At 45.2% G+C, this 17,749-nt stretch overlaps 1 protein-coding gene across 9 annotated transcripts in view; it reads left to right on the top strand.

Annotated features, from left to right (window-relative positions):
- Window positions 1-17,749, top strand: part of LOC135385560 (glutamate-gated chloride channel-like) — a 468,552-nt gene that overhangs the window by 144,985 nt on the left and 305,818 nt on the right. For 8 of the 9 annotated variants that reach the window (XM_064614942.1, XM_064614941.1, XM_064614940.1 and 5 more), the window contains exon 2: window positions 3,943-4,090. The exons of the other annotated variant lie outside the window; for it this stretch is intronic. The gene's annotated coding sequence lies outside the window, so the exon portion shown is untranslated. The remainder of the gene's footprint in view (window positions 1-3,942; window positions 4,091-17,749) is intronic. 9 annotated transcript variants of the gene reach the window in all.

Raw genomic sequence — 17,749 nt, 5'->3', positions numbered from 1 at the left:
CGTTGACTGAGCATGCCATTGTACGCTTGAACGTTCGAAAGCCCCTCAAAATTGGTATGACTATAAAATCACACGATCTTTCTTAACTTTATCGGAAAGAGATAGGATGTAGCTACGGCTTTAGATTTTACGTCCGTCTGTACCGGGGTTTCTCGGTTCATGTGTAAGTGCGGAGAAGGAATGTCTACATTCACAAACTCCTCAGCAAAACAATCGGCCACTTGATAGCGAGCATGCATCCGACAACTCCCACCATAATGGTCGAAAACAAATATAACAATGTAGTTTACGACGTGAGGCAGAGGACAATGATTATACGACTGGCCCTAAAACACACACACACACGCACTTCAGTTCATTTTCAAAGGCAAGCTGCCCCCTCTAACGCTGGCGATCGGGAAGTTTGCGCAAATAAGCGACTCTCTTAATGACCCTGCTTGTCCTGGCAGGAACAAAAAAAGAAAAAAAAGAGAAAAGGAGTGCACGCACATAGCGGGTCCCAAAGAGCGTCGATTTACCTTCGTTCTTATAACGAGACGGCGTTTAAAGCAATTTCGTAGCAGATTAATTTTACAGACTGCTTCAGTTCCCCAGGCGGTTCTCCTGTTACGGCGGATCGCGTTTCGCCTCTCAGAACGATTACTTTAATTCGCACACATTAATCGTGCCCGTTATCAGCCGGCCAGTCTGTTTGTGTCTTCGGAAGGTCCCATAACATAGTCACAGCTCGACGGCTCTTACGTGTTCGGAATCTGTTGAACGGACGACAGCGTTTCGTTCGTTTCGCTTCGTTATAGTGCTCTTCAAGTAATTAAGGCTAGGAACTGTTACTTAAGAGTGGACCTACATGCGGCCCCCTTGATGCGATCGAAAAGCATTGACGCACGAGTAGTTCCCCGTCGAATGGAGACACATTTCGGAGGTCCTGAAAACCATACCTGTATATCGACAAAGTTCTCGAACGTGGTTATTTTCCTCGAGCGCAGTGCGGGGATAGATCTTTGCGCATGTATGGTGCTACATGTGGTTGTGAGGCACGTGAATGTTCGTTAGTCCGCCACCAGAATTGGCCTGGTTGGGTTTAATAGGTTGCCTTAACTCTCTTCTGGATTCCAAAATTTTAGACACCGGAGCCTCTAAACCCTCGAAACAGAGACTTACTGATACCGAATCATGTCATATTCGAGGTGTTGGTGCACTATTATTTCACAGAGTTTCAGGGTGTAACCATGCCTGTGTCGTAAGAAATATTATAAATCACTATGGAAAAGACAAATAAACGCGACAGGCTGTAATGTAATTTGACACGCTATGAAGACGTTCCACTTGGGCGTGAATAGGCGAAAACGTGATTTCTTATTGTCCCTCGTATCCCTGTACTGCGGCCTTGCCACATAGACAGCGCCACGCGCCGCGAAAGGTTGACCGCAATTTTTGCGAACGTGAGATGTGTTCACTTTGCATCTCTATGCGCCTCCTATGCCACTGTGTTGCTCCTATGGCCGAGGAATTGTCAAGCAGACACTTCAAGTAATATTTAACTTCCACTAATCTTTGTAGTGTCTTAGTGGACCAGCGGTAAAAAGAACGGAATAAATAGGACCAGCATAGGACAAGTAGTCGAGTGCTCATGAAAAGGATTCCCGCCGCGCTCCCCGGAAAGTACAACACGTCACACCTAACCCTTTAAATACCATGCCAATGATGAGGACGGTGCCCAGAAGAAGAACAGTCTCTGTTCGAAATATCGACGGCTTCTGTCCTGAGGCAACTCCCTTCCTATGGAGAAGGAAAGTCGTCTTGTTAGGCATTCGAGCTCTTGCATGTATGGGGATGTAACATTATGAGCGTTGTTGGACAGAGGGAAACATAAGACCTTAATATATTTAGAAGCTTCATCGCACGGTGACGTATTTAAGTAACCAAATAGTCGCTGTAGCGGATGTTAAGCCTACTTCTTCATAACCTGGGTGAAGAAAAATTACGAGTCTGGACGGACAGTCTCATGTATGGCAGAAGAAACAAACGAACACATCCACCTCCTGTAAAGCGTGCTTTGTCTGCAGTTGGGAGCACTAGGAGGGAAAGCCAGCTTATGGGACCGGTCTCAAACTAGGAAAAATCAGGTAAATAAAGATACAGCGCGGAACTCCATCCACGTTGAAATTTGCGAAAAACGGTTCTGCCCCGCAAGAACGATAATTGACGTGCAACGTTATCAGGCGTGGTCCTTACGAAATTCCGTTCAGAGTTACACATAAAAAGGAGCGAAATTCGGCTCTATACTCAGAATTCAACCATTGATTGCACACACAAGGATACAAAGCGAGACAGGCACGAGTTAATCCTACTCCGTCGCCGTGCTGTGTAGTTGACAGCAATCAGAGCCTTCCCCGAATATCTCGACAGATTAGATACGGCTCTGTGCAAAGTGCGCGCTACCATATGCGCAAGGCATGTCAATGGGTCTCGCTGTGGAAACGGAAATTTGGTATAGCGGATACCCGAGAACTGTAAGAAGTATAGGGCATGTCTCTACTCTGTTTTAGAGTGTGAGTACATGTAGGAGCCTTTAAGCGCTAAATCATCCTCTAACTACTTCGCTACTCGTAAATAATGAAGGGTTATCGCGAGAATTAATATAATAGTAATATAATAATAATAGGGAGTATACATTTACACGTATGGTGAGTTCGCCCGCACTACATGCTGCACGTGACGCAGGAAAGAACTGCGTATAATTACGGGTACTTGAAAATCTTCGGAAATCTCCGACACAACGGCCATCGCGAGAAGTGGACACACTGGGCAGAGAAAGAGATGAAAATCGAGAATGTTCTCCAGGGCAAATGCTCTCAAGAAGCTCAGCTAAATCCTCTTTATGTGATAATGCCCTGCAAGACGCACATACAAGGAGACGAGCGTTTCTGACGTAGTTGACACCTGCCGTTTGACTCCCCTTAATGTCACCATGTGAACTGAAAGTGCTAAGCTTCCGTTTCGGGGTACCTATTACTGGCGCGAACATGATGCTTTCCTCTAAAATCAAGCTTATGTAACTGTAAAAGTTACGGCACTGAAGTTACTGCGATATCTGACGACATCCATAAGGAAGGTAAATTGAAAAACTTTGTGTAGTTCAATAAACTAGGAATAGTAAAAGTGTTCGGATTTACCTAAAATAGTGCAACAAAAATCAGTCGCGAAAGACGAGCTGTCATTTGCCGAAGCTGTGAAGCTGCTCATTTTCCTATATTCCAATATATTTTGTTTCTTTCGAATTTTTGAATAGCACACATATAGGTACAGAAATCATAATGATGTGAAGAGCTGAATAATCCACGTAAGTCGGAGAGAAAAATTACGTGAAAAGTACGGCTTGCACAGAACACCTGCCAGCGTTGTAACAAAATTTTCACACTCGTCACTTCCGCAATCAGATCTCGACGTAAACCTCCAATTAGTATTACTTTAGCTATCAGAGTTGCGGATAAGGATCACTACGCTTGCAACTTGTTTTTAAGGTTAAAATACCTGCAGGGCACGAAGGTCGCGGTCATTCATCGGATGAAACACCTCGTATCATGAAGAGGGAAGTATATACTTGCGTTTTTTATCTTGTCATCGAACTCTCCGTTTTCTGCTGGTCGACATGTGCGGGACTCGCATAGCGAAACGTGAAAGTCCGCTATGTCGTCTGTACTTCCTACTTACCTTCGTGACTAACCCGACGTTTTGCACACACACATTCTTCTTTTTAGCTTCACTTTACTTTATACTAGACGGCGTCACCGCTGTGTTTGTTCGTCTTATAACTACACATGGTACAGCGCATGTGCGTTTTACCGACAGTGTACGGTTTTTTCATGCTCACGTTTCACGCGTTGACGATTTGCAGTTTTGGAGTGTGGCCTCATACCTACTTTCGTTTTTTTTCCTCAGTCGTGCTGGGCTTACCGGGCTGGCGACAGCGCAACGGCCGCCCAGGCCTCGGCGTCTCGCAAGCCGCAATCCGATCATCCTGCATAAAAGATGACTGCTGTCGTGGCACGCTGAGCAAAATCTACGCGCCGGTTGTTGGTCCCCTCAGGTGAGTCTTGTTCTCTTCTTGTGTTCTTCCTTAAGCTGGATGAGATGCATAGCGACCTATTTTTATTTCTCGTTCCGGAGGAGCGTGCTTTTATGTAAATTATTTTGCTGTCAACACATACCGGGGAAGACGCAGTGATCGTTGCCTTTTTCTGCACGTGTTCTTTTTACGATTTCTCAAAGATGTCGAGCTTCAACGTACCTGCGTGCGTAGTGCAGTTCGAGTTGGGGTTCGCTTCAACACAGTAGAGGCCTTTTGTTTAGAAGGAAGTCTGGGTATTAGTGCGTCGTTTGCTTATAAAGTCCTCAGGGGCCTTGGAGAATGTGATCTATTGAGCAGCATGGGAGGCAATGACGCTAGAATGTTCATACCGATAAACAACTATTACCGTAGTTATGGCTCCCTGCAATACGTACTGGGATCTTCTTTCGAGATGAAATGCACGTTTACCCAGTGCGAGGAAGAGCTCTAAAGTTAATCAATTATCTTAAGCAAACTAGGAACTAATAATAATAATAATAATAATAATAATAATAATAATAATTCAATTCAATTCAATTCAATGTTTATTACACTTGTGGCGAGGTACAGGGAAATATAACAGTCCTGCCTAAGCCCGAGGGAGCTTGATAGTAATAATAATAGTAATAATAATAGTAATAATAATAGTAATAATAATAATAATAATTCGTGACTATACATCGCGAGACAACTGCGATCATGAGCGACGCCACAGTGGTCGGGTTTCTGGATTAATTTTGCCCGCTTGGGGTTCTTAAGACTAGGAACTGAAGGCTAGGTTAGAGGTAGGAATAAAATTGCGAATATATGTGAACAGTAGCTGAGAGGTCCACTAAGGTGCAAAAATTTGTCCTTGCAGGATGAAGGGTGATGTTACCTTGACAACAACACAAACGGAACCTGATTCATCCGTTGTGTCGTTCGTGATTTGTGCGCGAACGAAGAGCGCGATTTGCACCTTGCCTCTTCCTCTCCTTCTCAAGAAGCGCGACAATGCAGAGCGGCGTCCCACTGGTCTCCTCAAACGATCTCCGGCGATGATTGGACGAATCGTATGAGGAGACCAATAGGAGGCCGCTCCGCATTGTTGAGCTTCTTGAGAAGGAGAGGAAGAGGCAAGGTGCAAACTGTTTCGTTCGCACATAAATCACAAACAAAGCAACGGATGAATCACGTTCCTTTTGTGCCGTTGTCAAGGTAACAGGTCATCCCGCGCGGATGCAAGATGCGAAATCACGCGTTCAATTACGTCCTGGTTATGATCTCAGGCACATATCTCACGCTGGCTGTTTTGGAGAAACTCGATGCACAAAATCACTCAGTACGCAAATTGAATGCCCAGTGGAAAACTCATACGTATAAGGAACACCGCTTCCTGGTGTTTGTCTTCAGAATGTTAGAGAACAAACTTCGCTTTTGGCCGTATCTTTCCCACGAAACTTTACGGACGGATTTTGAATGTATGCGTATTTGAGTACACTTTCGTGGCAAAGAAATTCAGACTCTAGATGCACCATAATATTTTACGTACAAAGCGTATCCGATAGGGCTTACATAAACCATTCGTATATTTCATCCTTAAATGTCGCGAGACTTACAGTGAGAAATGAAAGACTAATGCAATCCTGTTAACCCTAGGTCCTCGTGACACCCGTAGAAGGAAAAGAAGCGTTCTGTGTCAGCTTCAAAGCCGTTAAAATGACGCGCTTAATAATAACGTTTCGCAGCGCCGGCGGCATCAGCGACACTAAAGTACGTACCGAAACCTCCAGCTATTCTGCTGCTCCATTACAGCAGTGATGTTATTGGAAGTGACTTCATAATCATTCCAAAAGCTATTTCAGTCAGCTTGTTGTGATGTGCCGTACGGAACCAGTGTTATATAACTGTGCTGAGCTTCCATAAAAGGATGAAACATGACACTAACATTTGTATCTCGGTTTCCTTTCCGGATCTTTATATGAAGCTGATAACGACGAGGTTATGAAAGATAAGCTATTAAGTTTCAAAGTCTATATGAAATTCCGGAGAGCACGTGGCGCTGTTTTGCCCAAACGTTGAAGACGGACTTGAAGCGATTGCGAACACAAATTGTGATTCTCCCTGACCATCTTCGGATATTAAATTATATCGAGGATGCAGAAAATTGTGTTCTAGAATGAGAGTCATCGTATAGGGCTGTTGCAGCGAAGTTTTCACAGCGCCATTTCGGGCCCAAGCAGCCACGGATCCAAACAGTAGGGAGGTACATCAGCGGGTTCTGCGTGGTGTTTCAAGCAGCATGGCGCCAAGGAAAGCTACAAAACCTGTAGGAAACCCACAGAAAAAGCGGTGCATCTTGCCAAGTACGAACAACTTGAGACCATGTATTTCAAAGTACCGCGTGTTGCATATTTTGGGGCGTTGATGTTGCTGCTCGCTCGTGATACCTGGCCAGCAGAAACAGGTCTATACTAAAATAGCACACGCATTGCACTCTTTTGTCATGTTTGGTGTTATAAGGCTGTCTTACAGGTCAGAAATTACGTTGAAATTGTAAGGTAAACAGTTATTCTTCAACTCCCTCAAAATCACTCCTTCTGGGCCCTATCTCCAGTACCTTTTGTTGGATCGACGCGCGATTTCTATTTACCGTTTAACTGCACATGAGCTTCAGTAGAAGATGCACTCTTCTGAAGAAATAGAAAAGGTCCTGAAGTGACTCAAATTTGAGGTCAGTTTCAACGCTTACATAATTTGAAAAGATGGGTTTAGTCGTAGATCATAGTAACACACGGGAAAACAGGCCATAATGAAATGTTTCTGTTTTTTTTTCTTTTTTTTTTTCGTGTGATCGCTTCTGTTCATCATGTACCAACTGGCCCCACACGTTGTGAGTATTGTAACACACACAAGCTAGTTGATGTAATCGCGACAACGCTAGCTTCTCCTTGAGTTTGAGGAGTTCTAAAACAGGGACGAAAGGTACGAGGAGATAGGGACGAAGAGGACAAGAACACACTCAAAATCAACAATGAAACGTTTAATGCAGAAGGTCCAAATATAAAACGCAAAGAGACACGTGTGGGGAAGGCGGAAAGGACAACGGCAGCATTGCCGACTTAGAACACACTGAATATGACTTGGGTCATACATATTAAACATGGGTCAAACATGCGTGCCTCGCGATTTACGGTGACAAGCAGTTTCCACATTACCCCCCCCCCCCCCCCCCCAATGACAAGCAGTGACACGTCATAACATCATGCGTGCTTCGCATAGTTGATTGTTGTACTCAAACAGTACTTACATAAGACATGCACATAAATTGCTACTAAATAGTGCTATGTGATTAGAATTCTTGTAGACATCTGGGTTAACACGAAATGGTTCCAAAGTGATTCGGGAAGGAATAATCGGAGGGCATCGACTTTAACCCGAAAAGGTTTGACCGTAAATATGATGCATGATACCGGATCCGTCCAACTGTTAGTAAAATAAAGCAAAGAGGATACCGTCGAGGCCTGGCGCCTTAAGATCTCGTTGTAATAACATGCTGCAGTAGTGCAGATTCATAGAACGGAACGGAAGTACAGTGTCTCTCAGCGGAAACGAGATTACGGAGGTGTGAATCTTTCTACACTTTTGTAATTCCGCACCTTTGTAACCTCGTTCCCACTGACACGCAAGGCACTTCCGTTCTATTCTATAAAGTTTGCCTTTGTCTACAATGGTACGACTCGGGACGAGTGCTAGCTTACACTTACAACTGCGAAATTTTTTTGAAGAAATCGCGCAACTGAAACGGCCACCTGCGCCACTACAGTTGCCCAGTATTAACGTTAGGCCGGGCGCGGATATCCGATAAATTATTCGAACCCAATAGTATACAGTTCACCCACGGATAGAAAACAAATAAATACGAGAAGCGGAAGCTGATATGACAACAAAGAGAACACCCCTTACAGTACTATCCACTGTGTGACTAGACGAAGTATCTCTCAAAGTTCAAATCTGCTTCTTCTAGCGATGCGTGTGTCGAAAGCGTTTCTTATAACGCGGGGGCTCCCCGTCGCGAACGACGACACCGTATACTTGAACAACATGGATTGAAAATAGCAGCACAAATCACTTTTATTGTTTCGCATGGCAGATCCTCGCAGGGGGTTTTATAGGGTCGCTGAAGTCGCTCGTCTTTCCTGATTTATGTTAGAACCGTGTTTAGAAACGCAATATGGGGTTGATCCCCCTCTCTGCTCTGGGTGACACTGTTTTCCTACGTTTCTTTGTTCACATTCACGATACTTGCAGGTCATAAATTTCAAAGCGTAATACATAGCCAGACCTGTGTGGTCGTTCATTCCAAGTCCGAAATTCTCCTCAGCCCTGCGGAGCCCTTGAGCTGCTCTCAAGGACCGTTGTAAGAAATGGCTCGTACACATATCGTGTTGGGAGCCCTTGATGACGGCGGCAGTGATGTGTGCGAGGCTTGCCCATTTAATTGAATTATGTACATGTGGATAAGAAATTTTGGAACTGTGAAGGGTACGCACCCATTATGTAAACACGTGAACATCAGAACTGATCATTGTAATTTCTGGCATAACGAATGCGGCAGACACCACACAACCAGCTTGGGCCACATATACGCATGAGTGCAATAGCACACGCAAGGGCATCCCAACATACGGTTTGCCATTTACGGACAGTAAAGCAGTACGTTCTAGAGGCGCAATGGAATGATCTCCAACAACAGTCAACAACAACAAATACGTGATGACGATAGGAGGCAGCTCCAAGGGCTAAACGGGTGGACAGAGTTTTTCGTTACGATCCATCATTGGCACAAGACATAAAGTTTGCTACATATGACGGAGGGCAAAACGGTTGTTTAGTCAACTGCACCTTCCAGGGAGCTAAAGTGAAAATTACGTCACCTCTGATGGAAACCCCAGGCTCGCCTAGTAAGCGCGTCACGTAAGTCGCACGCAAATAGCAGGGAATAAGGATGTAGTCCAAGCCGCGCTGAACTTCATGGTTGCTCTCCCAGTTTGCTAAAATTCGAGCACCATACGATTTTCGCCGCTCCGTCTGATACGAATGAGGTCTACCAGCTGATGATCCCGTTGCGAGGGACCACTCTCATCTAGGAATCCAGGTGTCGCACTATGTGTGCAGCGCTAGTAGAACATAACATCTTCATCTAAAGTAAATACAAACAATTTATTCACCATTGATGGATAGGGAAAACTGGTGAGTAATGCCACATCAAGTTTTAAACTGTCAAAGGGACGGTCGCATCCAGAAACCCATGTATGAAACCGATACCACTACTATCTCTACTAAACCGATGTCTACTATTGTCTACCTATGTCTACTAAACCGGTCAATATCTACTAAACCGATACTATGTCCCGCATCGGCCGACAACCTACTTGGTAAATGTTTTCGTCGGAAAAGTGCTTAGATATTAAAGAAGCGGATTGTAATGATCAGCGCTGCTTCTGCAACTGCAGAGACTCCGGCGACGTGACGTCACTCTCTAAGCGGAGGAGTGAGAGGGTGGCGCTCAGAAGAGAGAAGTGCCGTCGAGACGCCCGCACGGCCTCCGCATTCCTTTTTTCTCAAGGTCGTGCCCTGATTGGTCCTTAGGGAGTGACGTTTTCTCGTTCTTCCAAAGAGGGAATTCCGTCGTACTCTCAACATCAGGCGTCTGCTCTTGTCAAATATTACATCGAATACGATCCAAACTACGCCGCTCTTTCGCATGGGATTTCGATACCATGGTCAGTGGTCCACACGGAATAAAATGACGTTATAGTTTCGAAATCGACTGGAACGGATGGACCGTCCTTTCAAAGACTATAATCGCACCTCCAAGGCAAAATCAATGTGAATTTGCATGAACAGGGAACCCGTTCCTCACGACCAAACGAAAGAACGGTTTTTGCCGAAGTACCACTTACAGTCAACCAACGGGTTTGAAATTAAGAGTGAACGACGGCGTGTCTGACGAAGTGTGCACTGCGCAAATTTTAGTATCGATCCAACGAAGCCTCCTGAGTAGAGGTGCACACGCGATATGGAAGTCCGTTGTTTTCAAACTGTACTGAAGAGAGTGAGAGAAGATTTTTACACGCGAGAAAAAAAAAAAGGTGAGATAAGAAATAACAACGCCAATAAAAAGGAACAAGTGCGGTGACGCGAACCGGACAAAGGAAGGCTGCTATGTCTGCCCGGAAGGAAGGAAAGTTTTTCGATATCGCTGATTTTATAGGGTGGGCCCGTGCAAAAACGATGGTGGCCGCACTTCATCTAAGCCCTATTTTTATGGCACTGCTGGCCCCTTCCATTCACTCTATTATTTTTATGTTTTTACTTCCTGCCCTTCTTTGTCGGCGCTGCCACTGCGAGTCATTCGCTATGTGCGAATACGGCATGACTACACTATGGTCACATAATATGTGCTTCTTGCTGCCACATTTCGATTTTGTTTCTACAGAAATGTGACAAGACGAGACTCTTAAATGGTATTGATGGAGTGTTTAAACTACGGTTTAGTACTTTTTGTGCTGTAAAGCCATGGACGTACATGGACAGGTCACCAGGAGAGATACAGCAGGTCAGTGTGCCTCTTGCCTTAGTTTCAGGAAATGCTGTTCAAGCTCTCTCAAGAAATCGCATTAGACAACATTAGATAGAACGAGGGGTGGTTAGGGTCCATCCCAGTCACTCTCGCGCGTTCTGAAGGTGAAAATCCGCGCCGACGTGTTTCTTCTACACTTCTCCGGCTCGAATATCCCCCCCACCCCTTTGAAGAATATCAAGCCTTCTGTATGGCTAATCTTTTCTGTTTTTTAGTGAAAAACTCACTTATCCACTTAAATTCTACGTTGAATGACATGAGAGGAGGGCTGATGCGTTTTCAGAAATTATATGCAAGCAGGTGAGTGCGCACAGACGAAGGGGACCCATGGCAGACCTCTTCCAAACCCATGCACCCATGCAGAAAACTGCTACACTAAAGCCCTCCCTTTACTCGATAATGGTCGGTAACGCTTCGCAGACTGACCACATAGATGCGCAAATATCGCTTGCTCATCTGTAGTGTTCCTTTATAGCAAAAACTTTTCTGTGAACTTAATAAACTTCCGTTTGGATCGCCCTAGATGTTACTTGTAACGCAGCAGGTGAGTTTTCGCTCCAAAAGGTAAGCTCGACCGACATTTTTTTTTTTTCACTCTCAACTTTATTTTCTGTTCTGTTCTTTTTTGTTTTTCATATTTTCAAGGCAGCAAAAAAGGGTACTGCAGACGCGGCACCTGCTCCATCCTTGTTTTCTGAGGCTCCATCTGTTCCATATTTCCTTCTTGTGTATTTCGTCACAGATCGAACGGAGCCCGACTGTAATTTTACATTAGTATCCCTGTTTCCTCGAGTTCAACCCCGTGGCGACATTATTGCGAGATCGACGGTTTCGTGTCCCCTGTATTTTCTCTGCTTACTACTTTTTAGTTGTTTATTTCCCTTCAATTTCGTATACTTCAAAGGCATTTATTGCCATTCTTTCTTCTCCTTTTCCTCTGTCAGAGAAGAAATAGATGATGGGAGGAACAGAGACATGTTTGGAGCAAGCTGACGCACTCTTTGGGAACGTTTCCGATTCGCTGGGCTTTGGGAACTGCGTAGGTTTCTATGCAAAGGAAAGGAGCGTAGGTGAAGGCGCGGCTGCGGTTCTCTTCGCTGAGCATGAATAATGTGATCGATGTTCGCCTGAAATACGCCTTTTTGAACAGCAGGGTTTATGAAGTCGAGTTTAACGCATAGAAAAGAGGGAACAGCAAGAAAATATCGAATGCGGTAAAGAGACCTGAGTGAAGACACGCCAAGTTTGTCTTGTGTCCCGAATTTAATATGGTTAAGTAGGTCCTCGCTTTTTCCCGTTTGTTCTTCCGGTTATTTCTTTCTGTTCTCTATTTACGCACGTGCGCGTGCTTGCACGTCCGCGAGCCACCTGTTTTGGGGAGGCAATCTACATTGAAACGTAAGCATACAACAACTTTATTTTGAGATAACGAATGGGGAGTCTCATCGCCAGGGGCGATGCGCTACCTCAATGCTGGTGGTGATGTGGGGAACGAAATAATGAGCCCCTTCACAATAAGGATCCAAGTCCGAAGGTGTCCAAAAAGGTCAAAAGAGCTTTGAGAGCAGAACGTTGGTGTTCTGGATTTGGCCAGGGACTAAGCAATTTTGATAGAGAGATGGCGCGAGAGTCCAGCTGATTAAGAGATTGGAGAGTGCGGTTCGGGAAGGTTGGTAGTGTGCGCAATAAAGAAGAATGTGCTCGGGGTCTTCCAGAGCACCGCTGTGACAGTATTTGGGAGAGTCAACTTGTCACAAGCGGTAACGCCACTGAGCTGTAGAAGCCACATCGAGTCGCATTCGAGGAATTAATGCAGCTGAGAGGTGTTTCGTGGCATGCGGAAAGCGAGCACTGAATCAACTCTTCTCAAGAACGCACAAAGAATGCAAGTAGATATTATAAGTAACGTGTGAAATATTTTAAGAACCTCACGAGGAAATGACAAAAAAAAGTTAGGACAATCAAGAACAAGGTCCACTAGTATTCTATAAGTACACCGATTTTGAGGAACCTCCGAATTCCATATTCCGAATACTTCCCTGGAAATTTATCAGGGAAACGAATTGAGACTGCGGTCGACTGCAATAGAATACACGAGTGGTGCGAAGCTGGTACCTAAAGATGGTACCTGATGAAAATGCAGAAGCAGTGAGGTACGAACCCGTACACCCCGATTTCCGGTCAGAGGTGCTACACCCTGGGAGTCATACCAACTCTTTACGGGAGTAAAACACCCCAGCTTCCATGTCCAAATTTCAGACTGTCACTGTGACTGTTTTAGTCAATCTCGACTGGTAAAGGGGACAAAGAAGTTTGACTAACACACTTTTCTCCCAGTGAGGAGATTGGGGAGAAGGGAATTGTGTTTCTACCATTGTGTCTCCGTCCTCTCTTTGGCTGCAAGATTTTACTCATGGGGCTAAGGACGTTGCACAAAGCAAGCGACCATGAGGATATACACTACGCCTCTGCAAGGGCAGGGGGAAACGAACGAGATCACAAAATTCTTCCACAATTGAACTTAGTTAGATGTGGAGGGCGATGAGGTGAATTTATGGACCTATCGTACCAGAAATCTAATTGTGCGTAGTACTTCCGTCATGCTTTCAAAATTGCCATACATATAGAACACGCTTAGAACTGTGACAATGAATGTTGGCACCACTCTTTACTGTTGGTGCGCTCATCTTCGCAACATTAACGCATGATGCCGTATAATGCACATGATAATTGCGTCGAAACTCGTCCAGCGCAACCGACAGAGATCATGTGTTACCAGAGCTACGATGTTACCTACATGACGAATTACAAGAGACGAAATGACCACGCTCATATACCCCTTCAGGATCGAGGGGGTGCATGTCTTGGATTACAATCGCTTTCTCCTCCTCCTACGAGGAGCATGAAAGCATGAAGAATGAAAGAAGGGTCAGGACAAGGCCACATAGATAACGAAAAATTGTCAGCTTAAACAGCGGGGGGTAGTCATTAAGAGTCCACCAATCAGACGCGTTTTCGGCAACCGTAGCTATAGACACGAGCCGCCTTCAGCCACATGGACAGCCATTTGCAACCACGGGAAGACTGTGTTTGAAATCGTTTGTGGCTGCTTGCTGTAGCAGACGACACCGCATGTGCACGTGGAGAACGAGTGAGAGGACGCAGACTGTATCTACGTGGCGTTGGTCCTTGACCACAGACCATTCAGCTAGTCCAAAGTCCTTGGCCCATAGAGCTACCCTGCGCACCAGTGCCGGGCTCTTCGCTCCCTCTTTGCTTTCGTTCAAGCTACTGGCGTCCTCGAAGGGCTCTAAACAGAACTCCGACTTGTCATCTCTTCGCGTTCATCCTCTCATATTCACCTCTTGGAAGTGGGGTAGGGTCCTGTGGCTATCACGGAGAAGCATACCATGTCGTCAGCGCTTTTCCATCATTTATTGTTGTCGTTGTTGTGGCGTTGGTTAGTAGTAGTGAGCGCACGAGCCGGCTACGTCGGCGCGGTGATGCTACTGTTACGTGGCCTGGGAGGTGGTACCCTAACAGACGGACACTCCCGACGAAATCACTTCCAGCCCAAAGACGTATTTTACGTTAATAGGTTGGCCGCCTTGTCGATAGCGTATCATAGCGTTCAATACAGAGAGACTAAAACATAGAAGCTGACCTGCTGGACTAGTTTCAGCTCTAGGGAGTAACGAACAAAAACAGAAGTCGCCGCTGAAGAGGGCGATGAATATAGGCTAGACAGTGGACCGTCCGACGTGGAGAGGCTTCTAGAGGACGAACGAAACCAAAGACGACCCGTGCTGTGCGCACTGGTGCGCAGCCCGTAAGGACACAGGTGCAAAACTTGCGGGGTTCTTAAATTGTGAAACAAGTTATAAGTGTCTTGTTTTAACACCACAAGCTCTGGAACATCTGGCCGCGCCAGTGTAAGATTAGGGGCTCATGCAAACTTAGACATAAATTTGCTCATTTCACTGTGCTTCTCTCTTTCTCCCCTTCCTTTAGGGGGTCGTGTCTCTAATGCACAAAAACCTGCTGGTTGATTGGATGTACTTGTGCTTAAACTAGGATACATCTCAAACCTATAGTACACTAAAGGAATAATTGATAGTACCCCATGGAACAGTCCACAAAAGAGACAAGCATATGCCTTCGACTGTATTGGGGCGCACGTATCCTTTTCTTCCATCTTAAAGCATTCTTCAACGCCTGTCTATGCGTCGATCCCCGTCGGAAACACTTCACGGAACACCAGGCCGCCTCGGACAAGCGTAAAGACTTAGCCGTTAGCACATTCAGGATATGCACTCCCCGTCGACAGCAGAAACGCGCTGCATTAGCAACCCCTTCACGGATCTCCAAGACGTGATTTGGAAGAGAAGAGAGTGTTCCGCGGCAAAAAGAAAATAACCAACCAACAAAACGAGACTGAAGTAGAAACCGACCTCATCAGTCTTCTTCCACTGCGCGGCTTTTCTACGCTATCTCTTTTAGCGCTTAATGCGCATGAACGCGAGGGAGAGAACGAAATGAGCGCGGAGAGAAAGGTCAAAGAAGAAATTTGGCCGATAAGCGCTTGTCGTTTTTTCCCTTCCCTCTTTTGTGATCAGTCTTTGCCGTCTACACTGGTGTACGCCCATCTAGTTGTTCCATGCGAATTTCAGCAGCATTTCTTGCGAAAAAAAAAAAAAAAAAACAGTGCAGATTCCTTCCTTGGCGTTATCTTTGGGCACACTTGGTTTAATGGACGAACAGAAATCAAGCGAAATCAAGCAAGATGAAGGCGAAGCGGTATACCAATAACCGTCCCATGTGCGCATTCTGGGCCACTTTCATTACGAACGAGCTGAGTGCGGACATGTGGAGGACTGCGACGCTTCCATTAATGGAATAGCCTGTCTGTGCTTACGGCGTCAGTGTTGGCACGAAACGATAGAATGAAGGCGTGATTTGTCACCTACCTGATACGCCTCATTCAAATGTCGATGGCTTCCGGCGGAATTTCGTCGACCGGTTTCGTTTCATTACTGTGCCTCATTTGAAACTATGTGATTGGGAAAGCGAAGACTGTGGGATATGCAGTTTAACGCCATCGATTCTTTAGCAGGGGTTATGGGTGCGCATAAAAAATGCTGAATACTTGAGCTAGTTTTTCTATTACTTTTGCCATCGTCTGTTGCTGCCTCATATATCGAAGTCACTTGTATGTGCCGAAATATAGGAGACATATTGTCCCTTAGACACGCCGTTTTCCGCGAAGGACTCTGGTATTGTATACTTATTACCATCACGGCACGCTGAAGAATAGGCACGAGGCAGGAAGAAGGAGAATATAATTAAATATGGAATGACACTGGCTGCCTAATAAAGTTCCTTAGAATACAAGGTGAGATACCACAGGGATGTTACGTACGGTGTGTCGTATGATGAGAGTTTGGCGTACATTAAATAACACAAAGGTGGACTAAATTAGTCCACAGACCGACTACTGTGGAGTCGCTCATACATAGATGATAGTACGTCCTTCCTAAAGACATCCTAAAGACACCCTTCACTAGCGCGTCCTGCATAGTATTTCGTGCCTTGTGCCGGCAATCTCTGTATTCCGTTTGCAGTTTCAGACGTAGTGCCACATACGGTTCTGTAAGAAATTCTGTAAGAATTCTTATGTATCGCCACATAGGTTAGATGCGTTTATAAATAAAGCGTCTAAATCTTACAGCTAAGGAAATGCATCGAAACAAGCAGTTGTGGCATTGCTTTTCTCAGAGATGCGACATCTCCAAATCATATAAGCCGTTGCCTGCCGACGAATCGGAGAGCGCCGAAGGGCATGCATACCCCTCGATTAAGTTTTGACATACTTGGAGTACATTTTGTCCCTGTGGCGTGAGCAATGAAGTCTCTGCCCTGCGTCGCCAAGGATAACCGAGTCCACGTCACAGGGCTCTCTGAAGCGGCGTATCCTGGAAGATAGATTGATCACTCTACTGGTTGTCGCTTCTAGTGCTGCGAAGTAAAACACGAGGCTGGATTTACCTATCATCTACCGAGTCGCTCATTCTAGTCATCATTAAAATGAGGCAGGCAATACTAGACTCTAAGAAAAAAAAGGTAGAATTTTCTATCCATTTCGGTAGAGCTGTATTGCAACCACATTTCTACTCAAATCAATTTTACCTATTGGGTATAACTGCAGAGTAGAAACAAGCTACGCAGCAGAAACTGGGTAGAAAATTCTACCCTTTTTTCTTAGAGTAAACGTGAGAGAGAGGAGCAAGGAAAAGGGACGCCGCCGCTTATACTCGCGGAGGAGAAGGCGCGCGTGGATTGGCCCGAAATGGTAGAAGTACTGTCGTTCTACCAGCTTGGGTAGGAAATTCTACCTGTTTTTCTTAGAGCTACACTCTAAGAAAAACAGGTAGAATTTCCACCCAAGCTGGTGCCTACGAAAGCCGTTAGCAACCTTTACTGAGGAGACAATAGTACGGAATGTATAGGACGAAATTGCAAGCAGTTCAAATGTGTGTTGTTCCCTTCAAATGTTGTGTTCCCTTAAACCAAGAAAAATGGTACTCACAAGTTTACTTAGAAGCAGCATAATGTACCATCGCAGGGGAAGACGAAACGGAAAGTGATGCCACTAGCATATAAAAGCGGAGAACTACTTTGCCACTGCTGCGCCATCGTCATCAAGACTGGTCGACCACCCACTTCAGCGTCGTTCATCGTCTCATCATCACGTCTTATCACATTCCGTCCATTGTGCCTTGGGGTATAGTCGGCCGTACCTCATGTGGCGAATTTACCCATTCGTTATCATTAATTTATCTATTCTATCTAATTGTTATTGTTGTCGTCAAGACGGTTCCCAAACAAAAACAAGTGCACTCCTGATTGCGACATATATTATTTTGTCTATGGCACGTTTTTATAGTTTAATTTTCCGGTTGTTTCTGAACACCTAGCACTATCGGATTGTTGTTGCTTTGCAATTTATTGTACAA

The sequence above is a fragment of the Ornithodoros turicata genome, chromosome 2, assembly GCF_037126465.1.
Source record: "Ornithodoros turicata isolate Travis chromosome 2, ASM3712646v1, whole genome shotgun sequence".
Taxonomy (NCBI): domain Eukaryota; kingdom Metazoa; phylum Arthropoda; class Arachnida; order Ixodida; family Argasidae; genus Ornithodoros; species Ornithodoros turicata.
This window is presented reverse-complemented; position numbering and strand designations above follow the sequence as displayed.